Source organism: Scyliorhinus canicula, chromosome 12 (assembly GCF_902713615.1).
Source record: "Scyliorhinus canicula chromosome 12, sScyCan1.1, whole genome shotgun sequence".
NCBI lineage: Eukaryota > Metazoa > Chordata > Chondrichthyes > Carcharhiniformes > Scyliorhinidae > Scyliorhinus > Scyliorhinus canicula.
In genome coordinates, this window is record NC_052157.1 from 95,266,783 (window position 1) to 95,285,211 (window position 18,429).

Genomic DNA, 18,429 nt, shown 5'->3' on the forward strand with positions numbered 1-18,429 from the left:
CAAACGAAACTAAAACTCAGAGCCAAAAACAGCTTCCATCTCAAAACGAAAATAAAAGCAGAGCCAAAGCCCAGCTCCACCCACACAATGACATCACTGCAGCCAAATGAAAAGACAAACATTTCTGAAAGTGACATGTCCATGACACCTTCCCAAAGAAAACAAAAACATCAACATGAAACTTGGTTTCATTTGTCACCTTTTCACTTTCTTTTAAGCAAAATGACAATAATTATACCTTTTTTAGACATTTATAATAACATAGTCCATTTTAGTTCATCTTCCTTCAACTGGAATCGCTCTTGATTGACAGTCTCTCTGGGCACGAAGGTCTCTGCACGATCCATCCATTTCTCTACGCCTCGGCATTTCTCTTTAAGGTCAGATACATTAATTAAATCCAATCACAGAGCCCCTTGTAATTCTCCAACACAGGAGCATTGGTTAACACAGCCTTCAGGCCTTTAAATGCCTGTTGACACTCTGCTGTCCACTGAAAATTGCTACGCTTCTTTAGCAAGTCCGTCAGTGGAGTGACCCCACTGCTAAAATTAGGCAAAACGCTCCAGGAACATCCACTCATGCCAACAAATCGCATTACTTCCGTTTGTGTCGAGGGCATTGGAAACTCACCAATAACTTTCGTTTTCAAATCATGTGGGACCATTCGACCCTATCCGATTGTATGGCCAAGGAAAGTGACTTGGGCTTTTCCAAATTCAATTTTGGCTCGGTTTATCACCAAACCCGCCTCCTGAAGTTGATCGACTAACTCCATCAGATGTTTCAAATGTTCTTTCCATGTCTTACTCAAAATTACCAATCGTTGATGTGTACCACACAATTTGGTACAAAGAACAAAGAAAAGTACAGCACAGGACAGGCTATTCGGCCCTCCAAGCTTGCACTGACTATACTGCCCGTTTAAACTAAAATCTTCTTCACTTCCGGGGCCCGAATCCCTCTATTCTCGTTTTATTCATGTATTTGTTAAGATGCCCCTTAAACGTCACTATCGTCCCTGCTTCCATCACCTCCTCCAGCAGCGAGTTCCAGGCACCCATTCCCCTCGGTGTAATTTTTCATGCCAAATGGCACAACTGTGAATTGGTATATACCATCTGGAGTCACAAAAGCTGAAATCTCCTTCACCCTTTCGGATAAAGGTACCTGCCAGTAACCTTTAAGTAAATCCAGTTTGGAAATAAAAGTTGGTTGTCCCACCTCCTCAATGCAAGCCTCCAAACGTGGGACAGGATAAAATACCTATCTTGTAATTGCATTAACTTTCAATAGTCCACACCCAAGCGTTCGGCGCCATCTAGTATCGGTACCATCATAATGGGTGATCTCCATTGGCTGAAACCCACTTCAATAATGCTATTTTGAAGCATACCTTCAATTTCATTGTTAACCTGTGCCAATTTTAAAGGGTTACTCTCAACGGATGTTGTTCAGTTGGATCAGCATTTCCCACATCCAGATCATGTATAGCCGTTTTAATAGTTCCCAACTTATCTCCACAAACTTGCCCAAGTGATATCAATAACTTTTTCAGGTCAGTCCGTTTTTTTATCTGGAAGGTAACTCAACAATTTATCCCAATTTTTAAGAACTTCCTCGTTTTCCAATTTAATTTGAGGGATGTCAAATTCAAAGTCATCTGGATACGGTTCTTCACTTTGAGTTGTAATCAATAAAACCTCCAACTTTTGCTCTCCTTCCCTTTCAAAGTACCTAGAACATAGAACATAGAACATAGAACGATACAGCGCAGTACAGGCCCTTCGGCCCTCGATGTTGCACCGACATGGAAAAAAAAACTAAAGGCCATCTAACCTACACTATGCCCTTATCATCCATATGCTTATCCAATAAACTTTTAAATGCCCTCAATGTTGGCGAGTTCACTACTGTTGCAGGTAGGGCATTCCACGGCCTCACCACTCTTTGCGTAAAAATCCCACCTCTGACATCTGTCCTATATCTATTACCCCTCAATTTTAGGCTATGTCCCCTCGTGCTAGCCACCTCCATCCGCGGGAGAAGGCTCTCGCTGTCCACCCTATCTAACCCTCTGATCATTTTGTATGCCTCTATTAAGTCACCTCTTAACCTTCTTCTCTCTAACGAAAACAACCTCAAGTCCATCAGCCTTTCCTCATAAGATTTTCCCTCCATACCAGGCAACATCCTGGTAAATCTCCTCTGCACCCGTTCCAAGGCTTCCACGTCCTTCCCATAATGAGGCGACCAGAACTGTACGCAATACTCCAAATGGGGCCGTACTAGAGTTTTGTACAACTGCAACATGACCTCATGGCTCCGAAACTCAATCCCTCTACCAATAAAGGCCAACACACCACAGGCCTTCTTCACAACCCTATCAACCTGGGTGGCAACTTTCAGGGATCTATGTACATGGACACCGAGATCCCTCTGCTCATCCACACTACCAAGAATTTTACCATTAGCCAAATATTCCGCATTCCTGTTATTCTTTCCAAAGTGAATCACCTCACACTTCTCCACATTAAACTCCATTTGCCACCTCTCAGCCCAGCTCTGCAGCTTATCTATGTCCCTCTGTAACCTGCAACATCCTTCCGCACTGTCTACAACTCCACCGACTTTAGTGTCGTCTGCAAATTTACTCACCCATCCTTCTGCGCCCTCCTCTAGGTCATTTATAAAAATGACAAACAGCAACGGCCCCAGAACATATCCTTGTGGTACGCCACTCGTAACTGAACTCCATTCTGAACATTTCCCATCAACTACCACTCTCTGTCTTCTTTCAACTAGCCAATTTCTGATCCACATCTCTAAATCACCCTCAATCCCCAGCCTCCGTATTTTCTGCAATAGCCGACCGTGGGGAACCTTATCAAACGCTTTACTGAAATCCATATACACCACATCAACTGCTCTACCCTCGTCTACCTGTTCAGTCACCTTCTCAAAGAACTCGATAAGGTTTGTGAGGCATGACCTACCCTTCACAAAACCATGCTGACTATCCCTAATCATATTATTCCTATCTAGATGATTATAAATCGTATCTTTTATAATCCTCTCCAAGACTTTACGCACCACAGACGTTAGGCTCACCGGCCTATAGTTACCGGGGTTATCTCTACTCCCCTTCTTGAACAAAGGGACCACATTTGCTATCCTCCAGTCCTCTGGCACTATTCCTGTAGCCAATGATGACCTAAAAATCAAAGCCAAAGGCTCAGCAATCTCTTCCCTGGCTTCCCAGAGAATCCTAGGATAAATCCCATCCGGCCCCGGGGACTTATCTATTTTCACATTGTCCAGAATTGCCAACACTTCTTCCCTATGCACCTCAATGCCATCTATTCTAATAGCCTGGGTCTCAGCATTCTCCTCCACAATATTATCTTTTTCTTGAGTGAATACTGACGAAAAGTATTCATTTAGTACACACAACTTCCCACCACTGTCCTTGACTGGCCCTACTCTTACCCTAGTCATTCTTTTATTCCTGACATACCTATAGAAAGCTTTTTGTTTTCCTTGATCCTACCTGCCAAAGACTTCTCATGTCCCCTCCTTGCTCGTCTCAGCTCTCTCTTTAGATCCTTCCTCGCTTCCTTGTAACTATCAAGCGCCCCAACTGAAACTTCATGCCTCATCTTCACATAGGCCTCCTTCTTTTTCTTAACAAGAGATTCCACTTCTTTGGTAAACCACGGTTCCCTCGCTCGACCCCTTCCTCCCTGCCTGACTGGTACGTACTTATCCAGAACATGCAATAGCTGTTCCTTGAACAAGCTCCACATATCGAGTGTGCCCAACACTTGCAGCCTACTTCTCCAACCAACACATCCTAAGTCATGTCTAATGGCATCATAATTGCCCTTCCCCCATTTAAGCATATTCACATGAAACACTCAGTGAGATTTCGTTCTGTCTGGCGTTCTTACCACATAATTCAACTCACTTAATTTCCTTTCAATCTGATGTGGTCCACAAAACCTTGCTTTTAAAGGTTCACCTACCACTGGCAACAGTGCTAAACTTTTATCTCCACTGGCAAAACTACAAACTTTTGCATTATTGTCCGCTTCCCGTTTCATCACATGTTGTGCAACCTTTAAATGTTATCAAGCCAATTCCCCTGCTATGTTTAATTGTTCCCTAAAATTTGACATGTATTCCAATAATGTAAGTTCCGACTGCTCACTCACCAGTTTTTCCTTAGAGTGGCAGAGTATAGAACAGTTGGGGGTGGGGGGGGGGGGCGGGGGGAGGCGGAGTGGTATGGGGTGCAATGCTGGAGCGGTGCGCTCTGGCTTAACTCAGGCCCCTGACACAAGCCAACTCACAACATCTGCCTATCTCACCCCACCCCACTGCACCCAGCCCAGCCATCCATCACACCCATCTGACAGAAGGTTAAAAATTCACAAACAGTTGGCATGGGGGTTACGAGCAGAGCTAACCCCTGAAGCTCCCCCTGAAGCCTGCTCCCATCTTAACCAGGGTCTGACTGCTCATGGGCATGCAGCACTGTGGGTGGACCATCTCCCTCTGCGACTGTGCCACCTCCCTCTGTGCCTGGTTTAAGTCAGCCAATGCCCGAGCAATCCATCAATGCTCTTAGACATGATTCGCTGCATCTGGGGCACACACTGGAGCACTGATGCAATGTCCAGGTGGGCTTGGTACATCGCCTTCCGTGACAGGGTAGACCTATGCCACCTCTCTCACAGAGAGCCCAGGCTTTGAACATCGTGACCCCTGGCTGATACCTTCACCCCCCAAGGCTTCACCCCCAGGCTTCCACCGCGGATGCCACTCATGCATGCATGGTCAGCATGCATGGTCAGCACCACATCCTGCTCCAGCAGGCAGTTGGACTCCTCCAACTACACTGCATTGATGGAAGGTTGTTGACTACCCCAAATGCGGTCCCTGGCTCTGAGACTGAATCTCCACTCTTGGGGACCACCATTTCCAGAAGCTCAAAACAGTCCAGATGACAGCTGGTCACTGGTATCAGGTCACTTGCAACCGTCCGCCACCTCGGGGGTTCCCTCCTCCACATGGCATACCAGAGCATGTGTGTGGTGCGCACCAGATAGTGCCCCAAGAGCATCTTCACTGAAATGCCCAACCGAGTTGCGTGTCTCTGGTATGGAGGGAGGTGTTAGAGATATCTGTGCCGTAAAGTCAGTGCCGTCCTCAGACTGGTGTTCCAGGGTGTCTCGGGCTGCGGTTTGAGGGTGACACCGTGAATTACATGTTATGGGTAACCACAACTCAGAGGGGTCTCAGATACTCGCCCAATGCCGACATCTGCCTCGGTGACTGCCCTCTCTCTGGGCCCACCAACCAGGTCCAGTGTCCACTGCTCCACTGTGGTGAGGGGCTGCAGGTCTGGCAGTCTCTTTCCAGTCATTTCCCTTTCCTGGTGGTTATGGGCTGCCTTCTCTTGCGGGAGGGGGGGGCAGACAGAAAATACACAGCGTTAGACTGTCAGATACATGCAGCACAGGATGTGGGCATCTGCCGGCCTTTGTTGCCAGGACACCCAGCCATGGCGGCTGGTATGGATGCTGGCATGTGGTGCAGTATGGAGTGCACTCTCCCTTCGCGTGGAGAAGTGGGAGTCACAGGTGTTTGGGAAGGGGTTAGTGCCAGTGGCTGCCTACTCAGCTTGGCCATCCTGAGCTGGTCATGCAATTTTTTGCAGCACTTCTGTCCGATCCCGGTGGTGGTGCTCATGGCGTTCACAGCGTCTGTCACCTGTACACAGGCCCGGTGTACAGTGGCAGGTGGCAACCTCCTTCCCAGCTGTGGGTACAGGGAGGCCCGTCTCTCCTCCATACCATCTAGCAGGGTTTGGTGGATAGAGTGGAGCATGCCGCTCTCTGTGCTACCATCTTGTTGGCTGAGATAAGTATGTGCGGGGTGTGAAGTGATAATATGCAGCTGCAGCTTGTCAACCCGTCAAATGTCTTATACCCGCTCTGGCTTATCCAACACCACTTTTCATTGGAATCAATCATGTTTTATGTGGCTCCGGGACTCGCCCATTATCGGTTGATGAATTGTTCTGGGAGCAGCGGCAATTTTGCTGTCCGAGAAGATCACGGAATCTGTCCCAGCGTCAACACTGTCTCTGAAACGAGAATCCCGCTCTTGGTTCTTAATTGCTCTTATCAATGTGAGTGGAGAATTTGCAACCAAGTATCCCAATTTCATATCTGTCGATGGGAAGACGATCAGGCTGAATAGCGAAAGGACAAGGTGGATCAACAGGGGATCTGTCTCTCCATTAGCAACCTCGGTGAATTTTATTGTAAACACAAAATATACGTCGTTCGACTTTTAAATAAAGGATTGCTTGAGAAACTGATGTGAGAACTGAAAGAAAAATGTTGCAGGGAAATTTTGATTCACTTATTTGCTTGAGTGCCGTTTTGCGAGGACAGTCGTGGAGTAGAATTAACCGGGAATCTGAATGATAACTTCCTGGTTGGTGATGTCTGTGTGGGTTTTCACTAAAATGCAACCTCGCGACCTGGATATTCAATCTGCATGGTGTACATGGGGATGGGATGGACGGATGGACGGATGCTACAATTGCCTTAGCATTGTTGCTTCACAGCATCAGGGTCTCAGGTCCGATTCCCGGCTTGGGTCACGGTCTGTGCAGACTCTGCACGTTCCCCCCGTGTCTGCGTGGGTTTCCTCCGGGTGCTCCGGTTTCCTCCCACAAGTCCAGAAAGGACTGCATTCTTGGACATTCTGAATTCTCCCTCTGTATACCTGAACAGGCGCCGGAATGTGTCGACTAGGGGCTTTTCACAGTAACTTCATTGCAGTGTTAATGTAAGCCTACTTGTGACAATAAAGATTATTATTATTATAGTATCCCAAAGCTGTGCACATTAGGATTCTCATGCGAAGTTGTCCCTGAGTGTCTGAAGCTGAACAGTTTCCCCTGATCTGATTGATATCATTATTGTGGAATTATGAAAGCTAGATCGCACCATTCCTCTGCTTCTGAATGCTCTGAAATATTCAACCCCTTTGTTCAAACAAAAAATGGGCCATGTGAAATCTGAAAATCACAGAAAAACTGCAGTTCAGAAGGCCTTTCAGCCCAACAGGTCTGTGCCAGCCAAATAAAAGAGATTAAAGAAACGAATGGTCCATAACATTGCAGGTTGCAGAATTTAAGATGCATATCCAGGTGCCTTTTAAATATTCCCTTTAAACCTTCCACTAATCGCCTTAAATATATGTGTCCTGATAATTGACTCCTCAACTAGGGAGAGCAAGTCCTCCTGTCTACCCTCTCTGAGCCCCTCATAATGGTATACCCATGTCAAACAATTAGAACTTCAGCGATTTACTTTGTGGCGCTATAACCCCATTTTTCCTTTTTAACTCTTAGTTCTCAGAGTTGCATATGCATTGTGTGGGAAAGGTATAGATGCCTGCTTGTCGTCTGTTGGCATGTAGTGTTAGTCAGAATCGGCTAAAATGATAAAATATTTTTTTGCAACAGGAGAAGCGCTGCTTCAGAAACAAAAAGGTAAAGAAAAAAAGCACGGCATTTCATGCCACAATGCATCTAAAATGTTATTTCATTGTTGGTTATGTCTGATATCTAGAATTGTCTTATATGATAGCACAATGCAACTGTAATAATGCCCTGCCTCCCGTGGGTTCTGACATGCTTTAAAGAGATGAAAACAATATTGTAAATTCAGCGTCGTTGCAATGTCTTGAAACATGACAAGCACTTTTCGTAACCAACAGGAGACAATCGTATAATGATGATAATAATTGCTTATTTTCACAATAGGCTTCAATGAAGTTACTGTGAAAAGCCCCTAGTTGCCACATTCCGGGGCCTCTTCAGGGAGGCTGGTATGTGAATCGAACCCGCGCTACTGGCATTATTGTGCATTACAAGACAACTATTTAGCCCAATGTGCTATCAGATAAGTACAGTGAAAGGGTGAGTAATGGGTAAATATTAGGAGGGATAGATTGGATAATTACACAGTTCTTTTACATATGAATGTGCTTATCGGATCACCTCAGGGAGAGCATGTGCCACTTAATAAGTTTTAAAAGTGGCACCAAGTATATTTGCTCAATTTGCAATCTTTAGTTTGTGAAGTATTTTAAATGTGCCCCCTCCTGATATTTGCCGTCAGAAAATGTGAATAATTTGAATACCTGTGAAAAATGATAGCCTGTCATGCGAATGTCACTTTAAGAAATGTTTGTCTTCTCAAGTGGTTGCAGTAGATCAGTGTGTGGATGGAGCTGGGCTCTAGCTCTGCCTTTTATTTTCGTTTTGAGCTGGAAGTTGTTTTGTAGCTGAGTTTTAGTTTTTTGTTTTCAGTTGGAGACCTGCATTCAAACCAAGGAGGTCCATTTTGGTCTCTATCTGCATGCTAAAGAATGTATCCAGATTACTTGATAATTTTAAAGTAATGCCTGGTTCTGTAAGGAATGCAAAACTACTGCCATTGTTGAAATGGGTTTTTGATGTATGGATGTTGTTCGGAAAGTTACTAAAGGTTACCTGTCGAGTGCTGTATCTATGGCGGGGGGGGGGGGGTTGTATCAGTGTTGATAGGTGTTTACTGTGTGTTTATAAATTGTTAACTGGATTCATAGAATAAACATGGTTTTTGTTTGAAAATACTTTAGATCTCTGTTGCACCACACCTGTAAAGTGGACCCTTGTGATCCCCATAATCAAAATCTATTAAAAGTTGTGGGTCAGGTGAACTCAATATACTTTGGTGTTCTCTAAATCCCGGCCCATAATAACCTGAAACCACAATGCTCCAAGGAGAGCATCGCAAGGTTGTTCATTCTCCACAGGCACCAATATTGCATTTTAGAATTCTAGAATTCATGTTATTTTCCTCAGTCCAAAATCAATAGCCTCACACTTCAATACTGCAAATCTGATGGACATGTGTTTTCTCATTTCACAAGTGTGGCATTGTGAATATATCCATTGCAATTTAAGAGGTCACTGAATATTATGCAATCTGTTGAAAATGCCCATGTTGAAGAGATTAACATGAAACATCATGTCTCATAGTTCCAATCTATTATTGCTACTGCACCAATATCTAAAATCCACTCACAGGTTGTTGGGAAAACATGTTTACTTAAATTCAACTGATAAGTCACTTGGGTCATTGTTTCGAAGGTTCTAGTCATAAAATCCGTACAGCGAAGGAGGAGGCCATTCAGCCCATTGAGTCAGCACCAATTCTCCAAAAAAGCACCCACCTAGGTCCATGCCCCTGCATTATGTCCATAACCCTACTTAACACTTAGCTACTACAGGTCAATTTAGCATAGTTATTCCACCTCATCTGAACATCTTTGCACCATGGGAGGAAAGCGGAACACACGGAGGAAACCAAATGCAGACACAGACAGTCACCCGGGGTGGGAATTGAACCAGGGTTCCTGACGCTGTGAGGCATTATCTACCGCTCCTAATGTATTATCCATCAATATACTTATAGGGGGGATATCTGCTGGGTTTGGTTTGAAAATCGAACAAGACTTTTGGTGTCTAAATACCAATTCATTTCTGAGTCCAATTCTGCACTTAGCTTGACTTCCTCTTAATGTATCAATGTTGCTTCATATACAATGGATTTTCAATGGAATTCAGACGACAATTACCTGACAAATGTTGTATGGTTACAACCAGCACGATATAACAGCTGAAGGATCGAATTATGGTAGGGATTCTCCGACACCTCCCCCCACCCCACCTCCGCCGGGTTGGAGAATCGCCGGGGGAAGGGGGGCGGCATGAATCCCGCCCGGCTGTTCAGAAGCCGGCTGCTGAATTCTCCTGCGCCGTATTTTTGGAGGGGGCGGGAATCACGTAGCGCCAGTCGGTGGCCTTTGGCAGTGCCCCCCCCCCCCTCCCCGCCGCGATTGGCCGGGCCCCAATGGGCCAAGCGGTCCCGCCGGCGTGAAATACACAAGGGGCGAAATTCTCCGACTGCCAGCAGGGTTGGAGAATCGCCCGGGGCTGCCGAAAATCCTGCCCCCGCCGTGGCAGAAATTCTCTGCCACCTGGGAATTGACGGGGGCGGGAATCACGACCCGCCGATAGGCGTGACGTCCGCGCCGATCGGCGAGGCCCCTGCGGCGATTCTCCGTCCCGCGATGGGCCGAAGCCCCGCCGCTGGGAGGCCTCTCCCGCCGCCGAGGTTTGGACCACCTCTGGGGCTGGATTCTCCGTAGGCCTTCGTAACGCGGGTTGCCTGCAAAAAAAATCGGTGCGCGTGACTCCGGCGTCCGGGCCTTCTTTTAAGCTGGCAATCTCCGGTCCCGCGATACGCGTCAGCTTCACCAGCTGCGGAAGTGGTGAGACCCGGCGTTTTTTGGAGGAGGAGGAGGAGGAGAGAGACAGACCCGGCATTTTGGGGGGGGGGGGTGTGAGGTGTGAGACCCGGCATTTTGGGAGGGGGGGTGTGAGACCCGGCATTTTGGGGGGAGGGGGGTGTGAGACCCGGCATTTTGGGGGGGGGGGGTGTGAGACCCGGCATTTTGGGGGGGGTGGGGTGTGAGACCCGGCATTTTGGGGGGGTGGGGTGTGAGACCCGGCATTTTGGGGGGGGGGTGGGGTGTGAGACCCGGCATTTTGGGGGGGGGTGGGGTGTGAGACCCGGCATTTTGGGGTGGGGGGGTGGGGTGTGAGACCCGGCATTTTGGGGGGGGTGGGGTGTGAGACCCGGCATTTTGTGGGGGGGGGGGTGGGGCGTGAGACACGGCATTTTGGGGGGGGGGGTGTGTGAGACCCGGCATTTTGTGGGGGGGGGTGTATGAGACCCGGCATTTTGTGGGTGGGGGGGTGTGAGACCCGGCATTTGGGGGGGGGTGTGAGACCCGGCATTTTGGGGGGGGGGGGGTGAGACCCGGCATTTTGGGGGGGGGGGGGGGTGAGACCCGGCATATTGGGGGGGGGGGTGTGAGACCCGGCATTTGGGGGGGGGGTGAGACCCGGCATTTGGGGGGGGGTGTGTGAGACCCGGCATTTGGGGGGGGGGGGTGAGACCCGGCATTTGGGGGGGGGTGTGTGAGACCCGGCATTGGGGGGGGGGGTGTGTGAGACCCGGCATTTGGGGGGGGGTGTGTGTGAGACCCGGCATTTGGGGGGGGGGTGTGAGACCCGGCATTTGGGGGGGGTGTGAGACCCGGCATTTGGGGGGGTGTGAGACCCGGCATTTGAGGGGGGGGTGTGAGACCCGGCATTTGGGGGGGGGTGAGACCCGGCATTTGGGGGGGTGTGTGAGACCCGGCATTTGGGGGGGGGGGTGTGTGTGTGAGACCCGGCATTTGGGGGGGGGGGTGTGAGACCCGGCATTTGGGGGGGGGTGTGAGACCCGGCATTTTGGGGGGGGGTTTGAGACCCGGCATTTTGGGGGGGGGGTGTGAGACCCGGAATTTTGGGGGGGGTGTGAGACCCGGCATTGGGGGGGGGGTGTGTTCCGGCATTGGGGGGGGTGTGTTCCGGCATTGGGGGGGGGTGTGTTCCGGCATTGGGGGGGGGTGTTCCGGCATTGTGGGGGGGGGGGTGTGTTCCGGCATTGGGGGGTTGTGTTCCGGCATTGGGGGGGGGTGTGTTCCGGCATTGGGGGGGGGGGTGTTCCGGCATTGTGGGGGGGGGGTGTTCCGGCATTGGGGGGGGGGTGTGTTCCGGCATTGGGGGGGGGGGGTGTTCCGGCATTTGGGGGGGAGGTGTGTTCCGGCATTTGGGGGGGAGTGTTCCGGCATTTGGGGGGGTGTTTGGGGGCAGCGGCGGGCAGAGAGGGGGGGCGACGGATGCCCGGGGCCAACGCACCGTCGCCCCCCCCCTCTGTACGCCGCTGCCCCCTACCTCAACCCCCCCACTCACCACCCCTACCTCAACCCCCCCCTCACCACCCCACCTCCCTCCCCACCACCCCTACCTCCCTCCCCACCACACCTACCCCCCTCCCCACCACACCTACCCCCCTCCAACGCCGGGTCTCTCCCCCCCCTCAACTCCAGGTCCCCCCCCCAACGCCGGGTCTCCCCCCCCCAACGCCGGGTCCCCCCCCTCAACGCCGGTACCCACACCCCGTCCCCCTCCCTCTGAAGGCCGCTGCCCCTAACCCAACCCCCTCCCCTCACCACCCCTACTCCCTTCACCACCCCTACCCCCCTCCAACGCCGCACCCCCCTCACCCCCCACCCCCCACTAACGCCGCAACCCCCCCCCCACTAACGGAGGAAGGAAGGGGGGAGGAAGGAAGGGGGGGGGACGGAGGAAGGAAGGGGGGAGGAGGAAGGGGGGGACGGACGAAGGAAGGGGGGAACGGAGGAAGGAAGGGGGGAGGAGGAAGGAGGGGGGAGGAGGAAGGAGGGGGGAGGAGGAGGAAGGAGGGGGAGGAGGAAGGAAGTGGGGGGGAGGAGGAAGGAGGGGGGAGGAGGAGGAGAGAGGGGGGAGGAGGAGGAGAGAGGGGGGGTGTGGGTACCGGCCTTCAGAGGGAGGGGGACGGGGTGTGGGTACCGGCCTTGAGGGGGGGGGACCCGGCGTTGAGCGGGGGGGACCCGGCGTTGAGGGGGGGGGGACCCGGCGTTAAGTGGGGGTGGGTTGCGGCGTTGCGAGAGATGGGGGGCGGCGTTGGAGGGGGGTAGGGGTGGTGGGGAGGGGGGTAGGGGCGTTGGAGGGAGGTAGGGGTGGTGAGGGGGGGGTGGTTGGGGTAGGGGGCAGCGGCGTACAGAGGGGGGGGCGACGGTGCGTTGGCCCCGGGCATCCGTCGCCCCCCCCTCTGCCCGCCGCTGCCCCCAAACCCCCCCCGATGCCGCAACCCCCCCCCCCCCCCCGATGGCCCCCCCCATGCCGCAACCCACTCCCCCGATGGCCGCAACCCACCCCCCCGATGCCCCCCCCCGATGCCGCAACCCACTCCCCCGATGCCGCAACCCATTCCCCCGATGCCCCCCCCGATGGCCGCAACCCACTCCCCCGATGGCCGCAACCCACTCCCCCGATGCCGCAACCCCACTCCCCCCCCCCCCGATTGCCGCAACCACTCCCCCCCCCCGATGCCGCAACCCACCCCCCCCGCCCCCCCCCGATGGCCGCAACCCACTCCCCCGATGGCCGAAACCCACTCCCCCGATGGCCGCAACCCACTCCCCCGAATGCCGCAACCCACTCCCCCCCCCCGATGCACAACCCACTCCCCCCCCCCCGATGCCGCACCCACCCCCCCCCCCCCCCCCCCGATGGCCGCAACCCACTCCCCCGATGGCCGAAACCCACTCCCCCGATGGCCGCATCCCACTCCCCCGATGGCCGAAACACACTCCCCCGATGCCCCCCCGATGGCCGCAACCCACTCCCCGATGCCGCAACCCACTCCCCCGATGGCCGCAACCCACTCCCCGATGCCGCAACCCACTCCCCCGATGCCGCAACCCACTCCCCCGATTGCGCAAGCCACTCCCCCGATGCCGCAACCCACTCCCCCGATGCCGCAACCCACTCCCCCGATGGCCGCAACCCACTCCCCCGATGCCGCAACCCACTCCCCCGATGCCGCAACCCACTCCCCCGATGCCGCAACCCACTCCCCCGATGCCGCAACCCACTCCCCCGATGCCCCCCCCCCGATGCCGCAACCCACCCCCCCCCCCCGATGCCGCAAACCACTCCCCCCCCCGATGCCGCAACCCACTCCCCCCCCGATGCCGCAACCCCCCCCCCCCCCCCCCCCCCCCCCGATGCCGCAACCCACCCCCGACACTGAGCGGCGTCAACCATCATCAATGGTTGACGCCGTTTTAAATCAACTGTGATTTTCGCCGACGTGACCCGTGGCCACGTCGGCGGGTCTTCGGCCCATCCGGGCCGGAGATTTAAGGTCAGTGCAAAAAAAATGAAATCCCGCCGGCGCCAGCTGTTTTCACAGGCTGCCGGCGGGATTTGCACAACGCCGGTTTTTTACCGGCGGGAGAATTCGAAAACCTGCGGGAGCGGAAATAACGCCGCTTCCCGCCAATTCTCCGACCCTGCGTGGGGTCGGAGAATTTCGACCCTGGTGTCCAACTTGAGTATAATTCACCCAGGGACACATTGATATACCTTAATTCACATTGACATGGCATGACCTGATCTTTTTCATTCCACTGGGTCGCAATAATGGTCCTATCTAATGCTTGCATTTATCTTGCGATCCAAAATCTCTTAGTGTTTATTTCTGTACTTAGTTACTTTTTTTTCTTTCATTATTAACTAGTCTAATTAAGAATCCAAATTTGGCTGTTCTCATTACATCTCAGAACGCTTCCCTTCAAGTAAAATTGCACAAGAAATGCTCCTACAAACTACACCCAACAGCATGATGACGAGCAGATAATCCCTTTGACGTGTGTGTAGAGAGAGATAAGTGAGAGAGAGAGAGAGAGAGAGAGAGAAAGAGTAGTGCCTTGGGGCACGTTTTGTTGCATGAGAGACCCTTGAGAAATGAGCAAATTGCCATGATGCAGTTGTGGTATCGATGTCTTTGTCAGCATTTGAGGAAGGGTTAGTTTTAACTATATTTCAAAGCGTTGGGGACTAAAAGCTGTAAATATAAAGTACAGAGGACCATAAGACAATAAGCAATATACACAGGACTGGGCCATTTAGCCACTCGAGCCTGCTCCTTCATTCAGTTTTATCATGGCTGATCCAACATTCCTCACATCCACATTGCTGCCCTTTCCCAGTAACAATTGTTTCCCTGACTGATCAAGAATATGTCTATCTCAGCCTTAAATATCCACAATGACTCTGCCCCTACAGCTCCCTGTGGCAAGGAGTTCCAAAGACTCACAACCGTCTGAGAGAAGAAATTCCTCCTCAACTCAGTTTTTATTTGACATCCCTTTATTCTGTGATTGTGCCCTTTGGTCCTGGACTCTCCCAGGAGGGGAAACACCCTCTCAGCATTTATCCTGTGAAGCCTCTTAATAATCTGATATGTTTCAATGAGATCACCTCTCATTCTTCTAAACTCCAATGAGTAGAGTCCCAACCTGTTTAACCTTTGTTCATAGGACAATACCTCCATACCGGTGCACATCCTAATGAACCTACTGTAAACCCCCCTCCAATAAATAAATATTGATCCTAAAATAATGAGGCCAAAACACCTCGGGCGGGATTCTCCCCTACCCGGCGTGACGGAGGGTCCCGGCGCAGGGGAGTGGCGCCAACCACTCAGGGGTCGGGTCTCCCCAAAGGTGGGGAATTCTCCTCATCTTTGGGGGCCAGCCCCGCGCCGGAGCTGCTGGCACCAAAAGACTGGCGTAAAAAACCGGCGCCCCTGGCAGTGGGGCTGGCTGAAAGGCTTTCGCCGGTCGGCGCATGCGCCGGCGGTGACGTCAGCGGCTAGCTACCACTGACGTCACCACCGACGCATGCGCGATGTGGGTTTCTCTTCCGGTTCCGCCAAGGCGGCCGTGGCGGCCGCGGAAGATAAATAGTGCACCCAGGGCACTGGCATGGAGTCTGAGCGGAGGGCCCCGATCGCGGGCCAGGCCACTGAGGGGGCACCCCCCGGGGTTCGATCGCGCCGCTGATCCCGCCTTTACAGATGTGCTTTAAACCTGGGCGGCGGGAGAGGCCTCCCAGCGGCGGGACTTTGGCCCATCCGGACCGGAGCATCACCGCAGGGCCCTCGCCGATCGGAGTGGAGAGATTCCCGCCACCGCCACTTCCCGGGTGATGGAGAATCTCTGCCACGGCGGGGGTAGGATTTTCGGCGGTCCCAGGCGATTCTCCGTCCCTGCTGGGGGTCGGAGAATTTCGTCCCTGGTCACCACATTGCCAGAAGGATGTGGATGCTTTAGAGAGGGTGCAGAGGAGGTTCACCAGGATGTTGCCTGGTATGGAGGGTGCTAGCTATGAAGAAATATTGAATAGATTAGGATTGTTTTCGTTGGAAAGACAGAGTTGATAGGGGACCTGATTGAGGCCTACAAAGTTATGAGAGGTATGGACATGGTGGATAGCAACAAGCTTTTTCCAAGAGTGGGGGTGTCAATTGCAAGGGGTCACGTTTTCAAGGTGAGAGGGGGAAAGTTTAAGGGAGATGTGCGTGGAAAGTTTTTTATGCAGAGGGTGGTGGGTGCCTGGAACGGTTTGCCAGCGGAGGTGATAGAGGCGGGCACGATAGCATCATTTAAGATTCATCTGGACAGATATATGAATGGGCGGGAAACAGAGGGAAGTAGCTCCTTGGAAAATAGGCGTGAGGTTTAGATAAAGGATCTGGATCGGCGCAGGCTGGGAGGGCCGAAAGGCCTGTTCCTGTACTGTAATTTTCTTTGATTCTTGTTTTTGTATAGAAAGGACTGGCAAACGGGCAAATGGGGCGGGGTTGCATTGTTAGTAAGGAATTAAGTTAAATCGATAGCAAGGAGAAATGTAGAATCAGAAGGCATAGAATATCTGTGGGTAGGGTTGAGGAATCGCAAAGGTAAAAAGACCCTGATGGGAGTTATGTACAGGCCCCTAGCAGTATAATATGTCAGGAGATGAAAAAGGCATGTAAAAAAGGCAATATCACAATTATCGTGAGCGATTTAAATATGCACGTGCACACTGGGAAAATCAGGTTAATAGTGGATCCCAATAAAAGGAATTTGTGGAATGTCTAAGAGAAGGGTTTTTGGAGCAGTTTGTGGCAGAACCTACTAGGGAATAGACAATTCTAGATTTGGTGATGTGTAATGAGGCAGACCTGATTAGGGAACTTATGGTGAAGGAAGCCTTTGGGAGCAGTGACCACAATATGATATAATTTACCCTGCAGTTTGAGAGGGAGAAGCTGCAATCAGATGTAACAGTATTACAATTAAATAAGGGCAACTACAAAGACACGAGGGAGGAGCTGGCCAGAGTTGATTGGAAAAGGAGCCTAGCAGGGAGGGTTATTCGGGGGGGGTGATTCGGGAGGCACAACAGAAATTCATCCCAAGTAGGAGGAAACATGTTCAGGGCAGGACAAGGCATTCATTGACGACGAGGGAAGTCAAGGACAACATAAAAGCAAAAGAAAAAGCTTAAAAAGTGGCGAGGATTAGTGGGAAGCCAAAGGATTGGGAATCATTTAAAAGCGATCAGAGGACATCTAAAAAAGCAATAAGGGGAGAGAAGATGAAATATGAGTGCAAGTTAGCTGGTAATATGAAAGAATATCGGAAGAGTTTATTTCAAAATATAAAAGGTAAGAGAGGCAAAAATAAACTTTGGACCACTGGAAAATGTGGCTGGAGAAGTAATAATAGGAAAGAAAGAACATAAGAACATAAGAACATAAGAACATAAGAACTAGGAGCAGGAGTAGGCCATCTGGCCCCTCGAGCCTGCTCCGCCATTCAATGAGATCATGGCTGATCTTTTGTGGACTCAGCTCCACTTTCCGGCCCGAACACCATAACCCTTAATCCCTTTATTCTTCAAAAAACTATCTATCTTTACCTTAAAAACATGTAATGAAGGAGCCTCAACTGCTTCACTGGGCAAGGAATTCCATAGATTCACAACCCTTTGGGTGAAGAAGTTCCTCCTAAACTCAGTTCTAAATCTACTTCCCCTTATTTTGAGGCTATGCCCCCTAGTTCTGCTGTCACCCGCCAGTGGAAACAACCTGCCCGCATCTATCCTATCTATTCCCTTCATAATTTTAAATGTTTCTATAAGATCCCCCCTCATCCTTCTAAATTCCAACGAGTACAGTCCCAGTCTACTCAACCTCTCCTCATAATCCAACCCCTTCAGCTCTGGGATTAACCTAGTGAATCTCCTCTGCACACCCTCCAGCGCCAGTACGTCCTTTCTCAAGTAAGGAGACCAGAACTGAACACAATACTCCAGGTGTGGCCGCACTAACACCTTATACAATTGCAACATAACCTCCCTAGTCTTAAACTCCATCCCTCTAGCAATGAAGGACAAAATTCCATTTGCCTTCTTAATCACCTGTTGCACTTGTAAACCAACCTTCTGTGACTCATGCACTAGCACACCCAAGTCTCTCTGAACAGCGGCATGCTTTAATATTTTATCGTTTAAATAATAATCCCGTTTGCTGTTATTCCTACCAAAATGGATAACCTCACATTTGTCAACATTGTATTCCATCTGCCAGACCCGAGCCCATTCACTTAACCTATCCAAATCCCTCTGCAGACTTCCAGTATCCTCTGCACTTTTCGCTTTACCACTCATCTTAGTGTCATCTGCAAACTTGGACACATTGCCCTTGGTCCCCAACTCCAAATCATCAATGTAAATTGTGAACAATTGTGGGCCCAACACGGATCCCTGAGGGACACCACTAGCTACTGATTGCCAACCAGAGAAACACC